This window comes from Equus przewalskii, chromosome 9, assembly GCF_037783145.1.
Source record: "Equus przewalskii isolate Varuska chromosome 9, EquPr2, whole genome shotgun sequence".
NCBI lineage: Eukaryota > Metazoa > Chordata > Mammalia > Perissodactyla > Equidae > Equus > Equus przewalskii.
In genome coordinates, this window is record NC_091839.1 from 58,196,333 (window position 1) to 58,211,549 (window position 15,217).

Consider the following 15,217-nt stretch of genomic DNA (forward strand, 5'->3'; position numbering starts at 1 on the left):
GAGACAAAACAAAAGACCTCTCTTGATCCCAAACCCCACTTTAGCTACCACCACATTTCTGTACTTCCCTTTCTCTCTTGAACTCCCGCCAATCAGTCTTTTGCTCCCACCATTCCCCAAAACTGACCTTGCCAAGACCATTATGGTAGACGTCAGCCAGATGGTCTCCAAACTGTTTCCTCTTCCTGGGCACACAACTCAATGACGCTTCCCAATTTCTTCACATCTAAACGAGGCCACGTGACTAATTCTTGTCATAGGAACATGAGTGGGGTTAACGTGCCACCCTCAGGCTAAAGCATTTGCGTGTGATGTACTTTGACATGGACAGTCCCATCCCTTTCCAAGGGGACCATGGAGGCCACACACTGAAGATGGAAAGAGGCCTGGTACCCAAATCACCCCATGGAAGGCCATCCACCAAGCACTTCATTGGACTGCGTCATGAGTGCGGGGTCACTGATTTGAGGATTGTTTATCACAGAAGTAAGCCTACCTTAATAAAATTACCACTGACCTCCAAATCTCTGAATCCAATTGTCACTTCTCAGTTATTATCACACGTGACCAAATAGCAGCATTTGGCGAAGTTGACCAGTGGTTCCTTCCTGAGCAATTTTCTTCACGTATTTGCTAGGTTTCTCTCTCTCTCTCTTTTAAAATTCTTAAGTCATTTTAACATCCTTTGCTAATTCTCCTTTGTTGCTCACCCCAGGGCTCAGCCCTTGCATCTCTTCTCTGTTAGCACTCACTCCTTTGTTAACATCATCTTGCTCTGGGCTTTAAATACCTTCTCTGCAATGATGATTCCCAAGTTCACATCTCTAGCCTGGACCCAAGACTTGCTATCCAATTGCCTACTAGACATCTCTGCTCAGGGTCTAATAGACACCTCAAACTTAACATATTCCAAACCACAGTCCTGATACCCCTAATCCTGCTTCACCCATAATCTTCCCCTTCTCAATGAAATGTTAACTCCATCCTTTCCATTGCTTAAGCCAAAAACCATGGACTAATCCTTGACTCAGTCTCTCATTTCCCACATCTCATTATTATCAATTCCTCTAGGTCACACCTTAAAAACATCCGGATCCTCATCTCACCCTTACACTGCTCCTGTCACAGTCCAAGCCACCACAATCATCTCCTGCTTCGGCTGTTGCTCTATCCTCCTAATATTCTCCCTGCTCACATCCTTTCCTGCTTACGTGCTGTTCTCAGTAGAACAACCAGGAAGATCTTTATACACATAAATCAGATTATCTCACTTTTCTGTTCCAACCTCCCCCTACCCCTGACACACAATATTTTCTCAGATCACTCAGAATTGAAACCAAAGTCCTTGAAGCGGCTCTCAGGCCCTACATGAGCTGGCTCCACATTACCTCTCTGACTTCATCTCTTCCGACTCGCTCCTTGGCTCTCTGCATTCCTGTAACACTATCTTCTTTGATGTTTCAGCCATGCTCTTGCCCAGAATATGCTTGTCCAGATAGGTGTAGCTCTCTCTCTCTCTCGCTTCTGACGGCTTGTCAAATTTACCTTAACAGTGCGGACTTCCCTGATAGAAATTCATGCCCACCCACACCTACACTCCTTGTGCCTCTTAGCACTAGCACTGCCTGGCATGCTATCTATTTACTTATTTATTGGTTTATTGTTTGCCTGCCCCCACCAGAATGTAAAGAGGGCAGGGACTTTGTCTTGTTTATTCTGTGTCCCCAGAACAAAGGCTGTTAGGCACATGTTAGGTAGGTGCTCAATAAACACATGCAGAATGAATGAGAAAATGAATAGCTAAATGGGCCAGCTGCAGTCTCACTGGCCCCGGTGAAGAAGCAAGTGTCACCAGTTAAGTTTTGCATGTGCGCTTCAGTTCTGGTGAGTGTGGAGTTCTTTCTTGCTCTCTCAGTGAATTTTATCTCAACGATCTTGTCTTCGAAGTCTCTTGTGTGCCCTACTTTGGACTGTCCTGGGAGATTCATCGACCTTCTCGTAGAGTTGGCCTCGCAGACACGTGATGTCGTACGTGAGTCTCCAGCACAGACTCTTGTTCATGAGGCTCCAGAGCTCTGTTTTACACTCTGGGGAGGGATAATTCCTTCACCTGCTCTCCTACCAGGAACAGCCTGATGTCTGACCAGGAGAGCAATGGGCAGCATTGGGTTCTACTTTTGAAAAAACGCAGTCAAGAAATCATGAAAGCTTTAGAAGAGAAGATGGAGCTCTGGAGGCCTATCCAGTCACAGGATTCTTAAGGAAGGATGAGCAGAACTGGGCAGGTTGCTAGGAGGTGCTGCTTCCTGGTATCCCCCTCTTCGACACCGTCTTTGGGAAAGGGTGTTGGAACCAGAAAACACACAGGCTTGGCTGATGGAAAGCCTGTTTATTCCTAGTACACTGGACACTTTGTTCAGGAATAGTTCATCCATTTGAAAATATTGCCCTTGTAATGGTGCCAAGGTCATTGCCTGCTGGGGTTATCAGCAGAGTACGTGCCAGTTCTGACTGGGATATTTTAATAGGTGTATCATTTCCCTGCCAAGGTAACTAAAGAACATTGCATAGTTAATTTTTATTCATGCTTTCCCTGCATGCATCCTTAATATTCAGTTTTTGTTGAGACTTTAAGAGAAAGAAATGAATAAATGGGTTAGGATACAATGAACTGCTTTAAAAACGAATTTTAAGTGGTACTGACTCACTTCGGAGTTCTCTGTACCCATTTGATAATAACAATATGCTTTGCAAAGCACTGGATAGTTTTCTAGAAATTTTTATATTCATTCTCTCCTTTGATGTCCAAATTAATCCTGTAAGGTAGGGTGGTGAGACCCTTATTTTAGATGAGAAAACTGTGGCTCAGGGAAATTAAATGGCTTGTGTTGAACAATGTTGAAGAATTAAACATGGTGGAATGAGCATGAGGGCCCAAGTCTCTTAATGCCTGGGTCAGACTGTGTCTATCACATCGTGGTGAGCAAGGCAGGAATAGAGAGGTGCATGGAGGGGAAGGGTCTGACTGGATTTGGTCAGAGACCCTTGAAGCCTAGAAGTGAATGTGAGTGGACAGCAACTTTGTTAGTAGCTAGAGCCCTCTGTGTCAGCCAACTCAAGGTAATAAACAGAGTTTCTTGCTCTGCAAACTGTGTGGAGACCTTACCTGATGAGTAGACAATGTGCATCCACTCAGGTATAGCAGGGCCTATGCGGGGAAAGCATCCCTGCTGGTAGCCCCATGGCACGGTGGGAAAATCTCCACCCTGGGCTTCCGGAGACCAGAGTTCCAGTGCTAGCTGCACAGTACATAGGTCTATTGTGTGACCTTGAACAAACCCTACATAAGACAGATTTGATCACATCTGCTGCCTCCCATCCCCGTATGTACAGCTAGCTTTTATTACAATGTATCAACGGCTGGAATAAAGAACTAAAAAGCAGGCCCATCAAGTTTGTGAATGCTACAAAGCTGGAGAGTGTAGCTAATAATGACAAAGGACAGATCAAGTTTCTAGGAGATCTTGAGACTGGTTGGAAAATGGGGATGAAACCTCTAAGGTAAATGGACAGAATTATAGTCAGGTTTAACAATAATTGCACCAGGGAAGCATTTGTTATTGATCCGCATCTTTCTTACTCTTAGGAAGGCTTTGGGAAAGCTAAAGGCACAAGTTTGGACTGGAGAAGATTCGGGAGTTTTTGTTGGCTGGAGACTCACTGCGACTGGGGTTGACAAAGAAGTTAGCGCAACCATGGGCTCTCCTGACAGAGGTGTAGAAGAAGTCGCCTTGGGCTTGCCTGCATGGCCACATGAACACTGGGCTCCATAAGAAGGTTATTTAAGAGGGTCACTGACAAACTGGAGGCAGGGTAAGTGGTTGAGAAATCATGGTCTACATCAGGGGTTATATGTCATCATGGTAACATGATGGCGCTCTTCACATAATTAAATGGTCAGAAGGATGAGGAGGTGCATCATCTATGTGGAGAGGGGCAGAGCCAGAGGTAGGCCAGTGAATGGAAACTAGAGGGATGCAGAGTTTAGCTGTAAAAATGGGGGCGGGAGGCCTTGTGAGGCAGTTTGCTTCTTCTCATCAGATCACAGTAGCCTGACCTCCTGGTGGGGCCTGCACAGGGGGTCCTGCACTGTGTGGGATTGGAGCTAAGGGAGGTCACTTGACTGACACCAGCAATCTAGGAAATGAGAGAATGTGTGTGATGCAAACTATAAATGTTCTGTAAACCTAAGGTCATACTGTTAGAGGGAGGAGACAGGGAAGATGCCTAAGCTTTCCTTCAGCAATCTGCACTTTCCACTGTTCCCATGTAAGGGGTAAAAGCATCTGTCTATATTCACTCTCCACTAGTCTTAGAGTCAGTCTATGCTCTGCCCATCCCTCTGAATATGACTGGAGATAATGATGTTGCTTTGTCAAGACTCCTAAGCGTGTTTTATTTCCATCTCACAACTGAGGTCGTTGACGTACCAAAGACTTCAAGGTGGGGAAGAAATTCAGAGGCAACTCCTGAAAAGGCTCACCCTTGAGTGTGAGTCTGTTCTAGGTAAGTCAAGTGAACTGAAGCTTTGTGAGCTTCGATTTATTGGGGTATCCTTTTTTTGAAGGGAGCTGTTGATTTAAGGGTTGAGGTTTTTCTCTTTCCTTTCTCTTTTTAGAAGTTCTTGGGTTACCTAATTCATCAGCTGAGCCAATCGGGAGGAAAGGAATTTATCTTACAAACAGAACTACTTAGATGCCTGAGTCATGAACTCTGCATCAGTAAAAACAATTGGCAAAATGAAGCTGGCTTCTTAGGCTGAGAACCTTGTGGAAATGAAGCCTGAAGCTTCAGAAATGAAACCAGAGAGGCCTCCAACTGAGGTACCTTCCTGAAGGGTGTATTTGCACTTCGGCAGGGAAATATCTGTGGCAGACACACCGGTGCTGGTTGTTCCCCGTAACCCACAGTTGGCTTTCATCTGCACTCCCCCCCCCAAGCCCCAGTCCATCCTCTCTTGCTTGAAGAATTGCTCCTGCCTCTGGCCAAACCACAGGGGTGTGCTCCTGAGACAGACTTCTTTCAAAAGGCCCTGCCCCACCCCTGCGCTGTCGGGTGGGCGGACACACGCCCATCTACAAACTGGGCTGGCCCAAGCAGAGACTGTCTCCTGGAGGATGGCGTTAGGCCTGGCCGCTCAGATGGTCAGTGGCTGACTAGAGGTGGGCATGAGGCAGAGCCAGGGTTGAAGAAGGCATTTTCTGAGATGCGCTTTCAATCAAATAAAAACCTCCCACTCAGTGATAAGAGCTAAGAGGGGCGGCTGATGTGGATGTGGGGGCCTGGTGACTCCCTCCTTCCCCTCAACAACTGTGATTTCCCTGGGATGGGATTGCTAAGAGTGAGTTTGTTTTCACAGAATTTGACCACAACAAGAACCTGGATGCTCTTGGAATTTATTAGACTCTTTGGCACTAAAAGAACATATAAGTGGTTTTAAGTTCAAAGTGATAGTCATGAGTAGGGCTTATAATCTTGAATTGTGTAGTATTTGAGACACACCGTTCTCTTACCCTTTTAGAAAAGAGATACAAGGGGTCCAGGGGCTGTGTTAGTGACTAATCTCACAGGCTTCCCAAAGGCTTCCTTTCAGATTTTTAAAGCCTAGACATGCTTATAGGGCTGATGCTTAGTATTTTGAATCAAGAACTAATGGCTTGTTCTTGTTATTACTTTTGCAAAACTCTAAAACTCATTCTGAAATTGAAGGTCTTTCACAATTTTTAAGACCACAGTGAGTCAATGAGGAATTGCCTTTGGCTGTGAGTGACAGAGATCTGAAAAGCAGAGACGTACATAAATGAGAGGCTTTATTTCTGATGTTGAATAAAAGTCTTGGGGCAGCATCTGGGACTTGGTGTGGTGGCTTCCCAACACCGTGAGAGGCCCAGGTTCCTTCCAGCTTTTCTTCCATCTGCCATCCTTAGCATGTGATTTCCACCCTCGTGGTCCTCAGATGGCTGCTAGAACTCCAGCCATCAGGTTCACATTGCAAGTGGAAAAAGGGGAAGAGCCAAGAGCAAAGTGTGCATGCCAGTTAGTGAGCCCCGCCCCTACCCCTTTAAGGAGCATTCTACTAAGTCCTACCCAATGGCTTCTATTTATGTCTCATTGGCTAGATTTGGTTCCGTGATCGTCTGGCAAAGGACGCTGGAGTATGGAAAGACTGAGCCAGGCTCATTGCTGCCTTGGACAAAATTAGGGTTCAATTAGTAAGGAAGAAGCGAAGGGGGTGTCAAGTGATCTGTGCTCTGTGTCTAAAGGAAATCTATAAGAAGCATTCTATTGCCTTACATTTTATAGTCAAAACCTATTAGAATTTCATATAAATTCTTCATTAAGAAATCACATTACCTTGTAAAATCTGACATGGTTTCCACAGCTGACCTACCATCACTTCAAACTGAAGACAGACATTGAACTCCTAATCACCCCACCCAAACCACCTCCTTCTAATCTGCCAACATCCTTGTCTCTACCAGTTGCCCAGACCCAAAGCCTTAATTTATTCTTTTTTAGCCTTCATCCTTCATGTTCAACCACTCAAAAGTTTTATCCGCCTGCTAACCAGAGCATCTCTTAAATCTATCTGTTCCTTTCCGCCCCCACTATCAGCCCCACTGAACATCCAGTGGGTCAGGCAATGTGCTAGGCTCTGCATATACAAAAGTCATTAAGGCACGTGGTCTTATGACTTCAGTCCTGGCTTGTGCACCTACACCAGTCTAAGAGCTGATCTTGCTGATTCCACTTCCAGACCTGCCACTCCTGGAACACAGAACCCTTGCTTCAGACACTATGCTCTTCTTCCTGCCGGGTACAGTCAAAATCTGTATTCTTCAGAGGCCTCTGCAGCCTGTATCCGTTGTGATTGTGCAGTCTTAGCTTCCCCTGGCCATGTGGAGTTAGGGTGAATTCTAGAAAGATCCCTGTCCAGCCACTTGCTGGCACTGTGACCTTGGGCAAAATCTTGGGCTCTGAGTGGTGTATTGGCAATGGTGATGGGTAGCCAAGAAGACTTGAGGGGTTTCTCAGAACTAGGAACAGTAAGAAAATTTGAAAGAGCCTCCTGTTTTAAGAAAGTACTTGACTACTTCTGGATCAATTCAGAGAGGCTTCAACAACTCTTGAGAAGATTAGGGCTAGAGGACTTCGGTGAAACTTTTGTGCTTTGTTCCCTAGAGTGCAAACCCTTGACAAGTGTCACACACAAACAACACTTGGGGTGGAACAAGAGATTTCCAATGATCTGTCTGGGGCCCATAATACAATTCAGCATCTCTCAAGTGCTTCAGAGTCTATAAACATTTTCAAAACATTTCATTTAACCTTCTGTAATTGAAATGCTTGAAAAAAAACTCCACATGTTAAGATTTCTCTAGCAGAAGCATCACCAGGAACCTCAACAGCTATTCAAAAGGATGAAATCGCTAGACCTGCCACCCTCTAACTCTCCCTCTTTTATGCAACTCTTTTTAGAGATATTGCCTGGAAAGAGGTAAAGGGGACAACATTGGGCCCATTTGCAGTTGCAGAAATTGAGACTCAGAGCGGTGAAGTGACATTTTCAGAATCCCAGCAGGAAATGGTAGAGTTAGGAAGCTAAGTCTGATCATCTGCTCTTGTCCTGTTGAGGAGATAGTGAGAGAAAAGGAAAATGGTGACAACGGGGGAATGAAATCCATCCCATCCTGCTGCTACTCCTTCCCCAACTCTTGCTAAGACTTCAGAGTAACGGGAAGAAGAGGACACATAAGTGGTGACATGCTAGGGTTGGAAGAGCTGCGTGCATGTCTTGGAGAGGAGGCGGGCAAAGCACGTGACAGCGTGAAGAGAGTGGGTCGCAGTCTCAGAAACAGGATCATGGAAATGGCCTTGGAGGACCAGAGCAGGAAGACTATGATCTTCCAAGTAACTCTAGGCAGCATGGGTGTAGAGACTGGATTTGGCCAGGGAAGTGGACATTTGTTTCAGTTTCCAGCATCCAGCATTCATTTGCTTTCAGTTGTCCAGCATTCATTTACTTTTCTTCTGATAACCACATCCTAACTTCCTGCTTGGGAACTACCACGGATCCTATTCTCAATCTATGGGTTTCTGGCGAGCTGAATCTACTTCTGGACCAGGAATCAAGAACCTGACCTGGGCTCAAGCTAATCACTCTGTCAAATTTCTCTAGGCAAAGTGATTGGTTTAGGAATAGGCAGCGACCCAATTAGAGCCAATGAGATTTTCCCAGGTGTTTTGGAACAAAGACATTCATTTTCTGCTGGATGCAGACCTGGAAGGGTATAGTTCTGGGAGTTGCTGACAGCCATTTTATGATCATGAGTCTATTTAAGAGTGGCTTGAACATTCAACATGAAGTGGAGCAGAGAGATGGAAATAAAGCTGGATCCTGATGAACTTCATTTGAAATCTTGTATACAATGATCTTCCTGCTGAAATTTTCAGTTAGGTGAGCCAATAAAATTTTTTTTGTTTAGCTCAATTTGGGTCACGTCTTCTCCCAGTGGCAGTCAAATGGATCCTGTTTCATAAAGTAAGATTTTAACTTTACATAAACTGTCTGCAGAGTAAATGTTTGTCAGATACTTTTCGTATAACGGCACTTCTTTTTTTGTAGAATTATGTTAGGAAACTTTGTAGAGGGCTTCTGCTTCTGGCTACAGACTACCCTCCTGTCAAGAACAACCATAAAAGCTGTCTTTAAAAATACAGCTGTTTGACAGTATGAAGAAATGTCAAGGCTGGCAGGACTGGAGGGAGTTGGGTCTCTGAGAGAATGAAATACAATTCCAATCGAAAGTCCAGATTTTTGTGGAAATTGACAAATTAATTTTAAAATTTGTATGGAAGCACAAAAGAACAAAAAGAGCAAAGACTATCTTGAAGAAGAAAAAAACATTATCTTAACACTACCAAATGTGAAGACTCGTTACAAAGCTACAGCAATTAAAACAGTATGGTACTGTCTCAAGTGTAGAAAACAGACAAATAGAACAAAGGAAGAGTCCAGGAGTAGAGAGTCATTTGATTTCCAACAAAGGTGCCTCTGCAGTGCAGTGGGGAAAAGATAGTCTTTTCAGTAACCCATGTCCTAGGTCAATTGAGGACATGTTTGAGAAGAAGTGAGCATTGCCCCCTGCCTCACACTATACACAAAAATCACTTTCAGATGAATTACAGACTTCAATGTGAAAGAGAAACAGTGAAGCTTCTAGAAGATAATCTAAATATCTTCATCACCTTGGAGTAGGCACTCATGTCTTAAGCAGGCCAGAAAACACACTATCTTCAAGAAAAATATTGAAGAATTCAATTCCTTATATTGAAAAATCAGCCACTTGACTGAATTGGACTTGATTAAAAATAAAAGCTTGTATTTGTTAAAAGAAACCATTAAATAAATGGAAATACAAGTAATGGTGTGGAACAAGACATTTGCTATGTATATACAAACATCCTACTATGGACTTGTATCCAGACTACATAAAGACTTTCTATATGTCCATAAGAAGATCACAGATAGCTCTTTCTTTTTCAAAGGAGGGTGCCAAAGACTTAAACTTCCTTTACAAAAGAAGTGATAGACGTCACAGTGGTAACCTTTGCAGATGGCGTTGACTGAGGCAGGGGCATGAGAAAGCTTGGTGTGCTGAAAATGTCCTACATCTTGTTCTAGGCGGTAGCTTGGGTACATACCTTATGTAAAAATTCACTGATCTGTACACTTAAGTTTTGTGCACTTTATTGTGTGTATATTATTATTCAATAACAAGATTTTCAAAAATAAAAAAGGCAAGTATCTATAGTGAAGAAGGCTTATAAATGGAGCAGTCAGAACTGTTCAGTGGGGTCTAATTTATCTACCTATGCAGGTGAGGAGCCAATGTTAAATGAAGCTGGCTAGCCTGTAATCTAACCTGGCCCTTCTGTTGGAAGAGCATGTTTCAGTTCAATTTGGGACAATAGTTTAGTGAGCATCTGCAATGTGCTCTGCTACTATGATGGGTGCTAGGGATACTAAAATGACTAAGTTGCAGTTTATGCCTTAAAGAACTTATCGTCTAGCAGGGAGACAAGCTACTAAATGGATAATTATGATTGGTATGAGGAGGGTGATGATAAGGGTCCCATAGGAGCACAGATTTGGGGTGTCTAACCCACTCTGGTATGTGATAGACTGTGATAGATCACACCAGTCATTGCTAAACTCCTTCTCATTTGCTCTCTTCTACTACAGAGGCTAAGAAATTCTCAATATTCACTTTTTCTATGTCCCTTGCAGTTGGGGTGGCCAACTGACATAGCTGTGCCCAGTGAGATATAAAAAGAAGTCCACTGTGGAGTTTTTGGTATAGTTTTTGCTTTCCCCTCTTTTATTCCTGCCTTGAACATAGATGTGATGTCAGAAGCCATCTTGACACTATGAGGCCACACAATTAAAGAAGAATACTAACCTTCAGGGACGACAGAATGAAAGATGGAAGGATTCTGGGTCTCTGATGTCATCACTGAGAGGCTAAACCAACACCAGCAACTGCCTACCTTCTCACCTCTTGGATAAGAAAAATAACCCCCAACTTGTTTAAATTGCAGTCAGCCAGGTTTCTGTTGCTTGCAGCTGATGAACACATTTATAACTGAGTATAAGGCAGATGAGCAGGTATTCAGGAAAGGCTTCCCCAAGAGTCCTGTCTAAGCTGAGCCGTGCAGGATGAATGGGTGTAACCCGGGGGAGTGGTAGTGCCAGAGGGAAGGTTCTCCAAGCAGGGGAGAGGCACAAAAAGAGATGAAAGAGGACAGGATACTAGCAGAGAATTACAAAAGTTTAGTTTGGCTAAAGCATTCGATGGGAATTGGGGAAAGCTGAAGCTGAAGCAATAGCCAAAGGTCAACTTATAAAGACTATCGTAAACCCCATAAAAGCAGCTGGACTTGAGCCGGCCCTGATGGCCTATCAGTTAAGGTTCGGTGCTCTCCCCACTTCAGTGTTCTGGGTTTGCTTCCCAGTCGTGGAGCCACACCACCTGTCTGTCAGTTGCCAGGCTGCAGCTGCAGCTCACATAGAAGAACTAGAAGGACTTATAACTGGGATATACACCCACACTGGAGCTTTGGGAAGAAAAAAAAAGGAAGTTGGACTCTATCTTAAACTTCAGTAGGGAACGACCAAAGGCTTATAATCAAAGAGGACGATATGATAAGATTTGTCTTTTAGAAAGATTATTCTGGAGCATGGAGAGTGGTTCAGAGAGAGCAAGCCCATAGGGACAGCAGTTAGAAACCTAGTTCAGTAATACAGTTGAGAGATGACAGTACTTACTAGGAGCCAGTTGTCATTTTAAATGCTATACCTGTATGATGGCAAAGGGGATGGGAACAATTGGATTACTTTGAGAGCTATTAAGGAGATAAAATACGGAATATCTGATGACTGGCTAGACAAAAGGAGCAAGGGAGAAGGAGAAGTCAGAATAACTTGGTGTTTGTGACGTGGTTATGAGTGAATGGTGACACCTTTCACTGAATTTAGGGACATGGTAGGTAGTGAAGCGTGTTTCGGTGGAGGAGGTAAAGTAATGGATTAGGTTTTGGACACATTGATTTTGAACTGTGACTGGGACCTCTAACTGGAGATGTCGGTCCAGGGATAAAGAAAGAAATCAAAGCAGAGTTATAGATTTGGGAGTTACCAGGTGCCTGGGACAGGCACCTCCTCAGATTCTCTTGGCACCACTGCCTGTTGGACCCTCAACCACTTGTTCTTCTCCAAATGGGGTCATTGCCAGTTGACTGAATCTGCTTGCACTTGTGCAATTGTGCCAGGCCCTCCTCCTCAGCTGCCACCATACAATCATGCCAAAAGGCAACATACTGTAGATTGTGGCTCCTCCAATCACTTCCAGACTTGGGAGAAATGGCTCACGAAAGCTCATGGGTCCTGGCATTCCAAATGGCCACCAAAGATGCCAAGTGATGCAATCTGAAAATGCAAGGGAGGTAACTCCCCAAGGAGTAAATGTTGACCAAGGGATGATAGGAGACCGGAGGAAATTCCTCTGTCTTATGAACTGATACAAGGCATAGTGTGTCCATATAACCTGTTTGGAAACATCCATGTGGTCAAGTAGACATACTCACTAATAACCTGTGTGTCTTGTCACAATTCATTGTGAAGCAGTTGACTAGTGTGGTAATGTATTTGTTTCACATTCTTCCCTCCCTCGATTCCCAAATAGAGTATTGGCACTTAATCCCTGCCTCAGGCTCTGTTTTTGAAGAAATCTGATCAAAGTTAGCAGTTGATTGGTAATAGTTGAAGCCACAGCCAACAATGAATGAGCAGAATATGAAGAGAGGTGAGCCTCACAAGAGCTATAACGAATACCAGCAGGTAAGGTATGAGGGAGAAAGAGAAACCAAAGAAGAAGACCAACATAGAGAAGTCAAAGACACAGGAGGAGCCCTTCTTCAGGGGGCAATAACTGAATCTCAGTGGATGTAATTAACAAAGTCTAAGGACATGGGTCACAGATCTTGTAAATGGCATGAGGGAAAGCAGAAACAAATTGCCCCATGCTTGTCTTGTGTATTTTTTTTCATTGTTATATATCTACTCTTTGATTATTTAACTTAATATACAAAAAACATAAATCTTTGTCTCAAATAGATATTACTGTAACACCCCACCAGCTTGAGGATCTTCATTAAAGTGGATCACATTAATAGTGTGTTTTGATGTCCCTAGAATCAATAGCCCCCATCAACCAAATGGCAAAGTCCCTCCTTCCCCTGTATGGCTCTAAGAGCCCTAAAGACAGGAGAGGAGTGGATCACATAAAATTTCTGCCACTGTCAGAATCACAACCAGCCCTCTGCACCAGCTGCAGCCTTCACTTTCCTTCATAGCCACTGTTTCCATCCTTTTTCTTGGCCTATTGATGCCACCTGCCCCATCTCCCCCCATGCCTCATTGATTCTTCCCTGTCTATCCTCTGGGGGTGTCTGCTGCCAGCACCTGGAACCCCGGCACTGGCTGCCTCCAGATCTCCAGTACTTTAGTCTACCTGTCATTTTGGTGTCTACTGCAGAAAATGACCCATGGTGAGTTCTTGATAAATGCCCATTAAATGAAGTATCGAGTGGAGGAAACAAAGTGATAATAATGGATGGGAGGTTGGTGTGGGTGCGGCATAGGCAGCACTCATGGGACCAGGGAGAGAGAAAAGACCGTTTTCTTCTATAGTAAATTTTAGCCAATGATACACAATCCTATGTCAAGGAAGAAAGAAGCCACGGCAGGTTTGAGGAAAAGGCTAATGTGAGTGAAGCCAGGGAGACTCTGAAAGTTGATGAGGAGGCAAGTTATACTCTTGTGATGACTTTGGCCTTTTATCTTGTATAACTTCATTCAAAATCTCTGTCCCTCTGTTTTGTAGATATTTTGAGAATTGGAACAATCTTATATTTGTTATTAGTCAACAACCAGTATATCTCACTTTTTCAATTTTGGAGTTCTGCCTTCCTCAGGGGATGAGAAAGCTGTAATAGTTAAAACAGTGTGATACTGGTGAATCAATAAATAATAGAGCAATAAAAAGTTCTGGGTTGAAAGTCCAGGAATAAACCCAAAAATCTATGGATATAGAACATGAGAAAGGCGATTTTCAAATTATTATGTATAAAAAATTATTGTATAAAAATCAATTATTCTGTAAGTGGTATTGGAACAAATTGGCAGCCATCTGGAAACAGTAGAGTAGCATCCTATATTAGCTATGTCAAGTCATGCTCACTGCTATAACAAATAAACCCAAAGTTCTCAGTGACCTAACACAATTAAGGTTTATTCTTGTGTACGTTAAGTACACTTGTCTGTTGCTGGTTGTACAATCTTCCATGTGGTCATTCAGGGACACAAGCTCTGTTCATCCGGATATTCCCTAGCATTGTGCTGTCCAATATGTTGGCCACTAGCTCCATATGGCTATTGAGCCCTTGGAATGTGGCCAGTGCAAAGTGAGATGTGCCATTAGTATAAAATATGCATCAGATTTCAAAGACATAGTATGAAGAAAAAAATGTAAAATATTTCATTAATACATTTCATGGTGATTACTTGTCGAAATGATAATATTTTAGATATATTGGGTTAAATAAAATATATTATTACAATTAATTTCACCTACTTTTTAATTTTTCTTAACATGACTACTAGGAAATGTAGAATGACACGTCTTGCTTTTATGGCTCACATTTATTTCTTTTGGACGGCATTGCTCTAGATCACCCGAATATTCTCCATGGTGAATAGACATGGCAGATAGGGAAAGAGAGAGGAAGGGAGGGTCACATTACTTTCCTTCACATTCCATTGGCCAGAACTCAGTTATATGTCCACACCTACCTGCAAGGGAAGAGGGAAAACGTAGTTTAGCTGTGTGCCCAAGACAAAGGGGAAATGGATTTTATTAACAGCTAGTTAGACTCTTCCACAAATTCCTAATTCATGCCTTACACCAACATTAATTATAGAGGAATGAAAGAGTAAGATGTTAAAAGGAAAGGAAAGAAGGAAGGAAGAAAGGAAGGAAGAAGAAAACCTGGGAGATTTTTTTTTAATTTTTAAAAATAGCTTTAAAATAATTTTCAGAAATATTTTTTAGAATTATTAAAAAATAACCTCAGAATAAAGACGGTCTTTCTAAGTATAACTCAAAATATAGAAGACATAGAAGAAAAAGAATGATACATTTAACTAATTTTAAAATTAAAAAAATTCTTCACAGCAAAACAAAACAACACACCATAAAAAAAGTAAAGACAAGTCAAATTCTAACTGGGAAAAATCTAGCACATTGGTATTTCAACCAAAGTGTAAATTTTCTAAAGTATAAAGAACTCTTACAAGTCAATTTTAAAAGAGCAAAAACACCCAATAGAATAACAAGCAAAGAAAGTGAACAGACAGCTCACAGAAAAGGGATAAAATGGTTCTTAAAAGTATGAAAAGATTCTTGCCTTCACTTAGAATAAGAGAAATGCAAAACTACGTTTTTAACTTGTCAGACTGGCAAAGACGAAAAGTCGATGGCACATTGTGCTGGAAGGGTGTGAGGTCACGCTGGTGGGAGTATACATTGGTCTAACC

At 42.8% G+C, this 15,217-nt stretch overlaps 1 long non-coding RNA gene across 1 annotated transcript; it reads left to right on the plus strand.

Moving 5' to 3' along the window:
- The first annotated feature begins 3,463 nt into the window (after positions 1-3,463).
- LOC139073638 (uncharacterized) lies at positions 3,464-9,872 on the plus strand. The gene is made up of 4 exons (XR_011522587.1): positions 3,464-3,561; positions 3,647-3,873; positions 4,478-4,566; positions 7,540-9,872. It is a non-coding gene; the product is annotated as an uncharacterized lncRNA (long non-coding RNA).
- Positions 9,873-15,217: the final 5,345 nt, after the last annotated feature.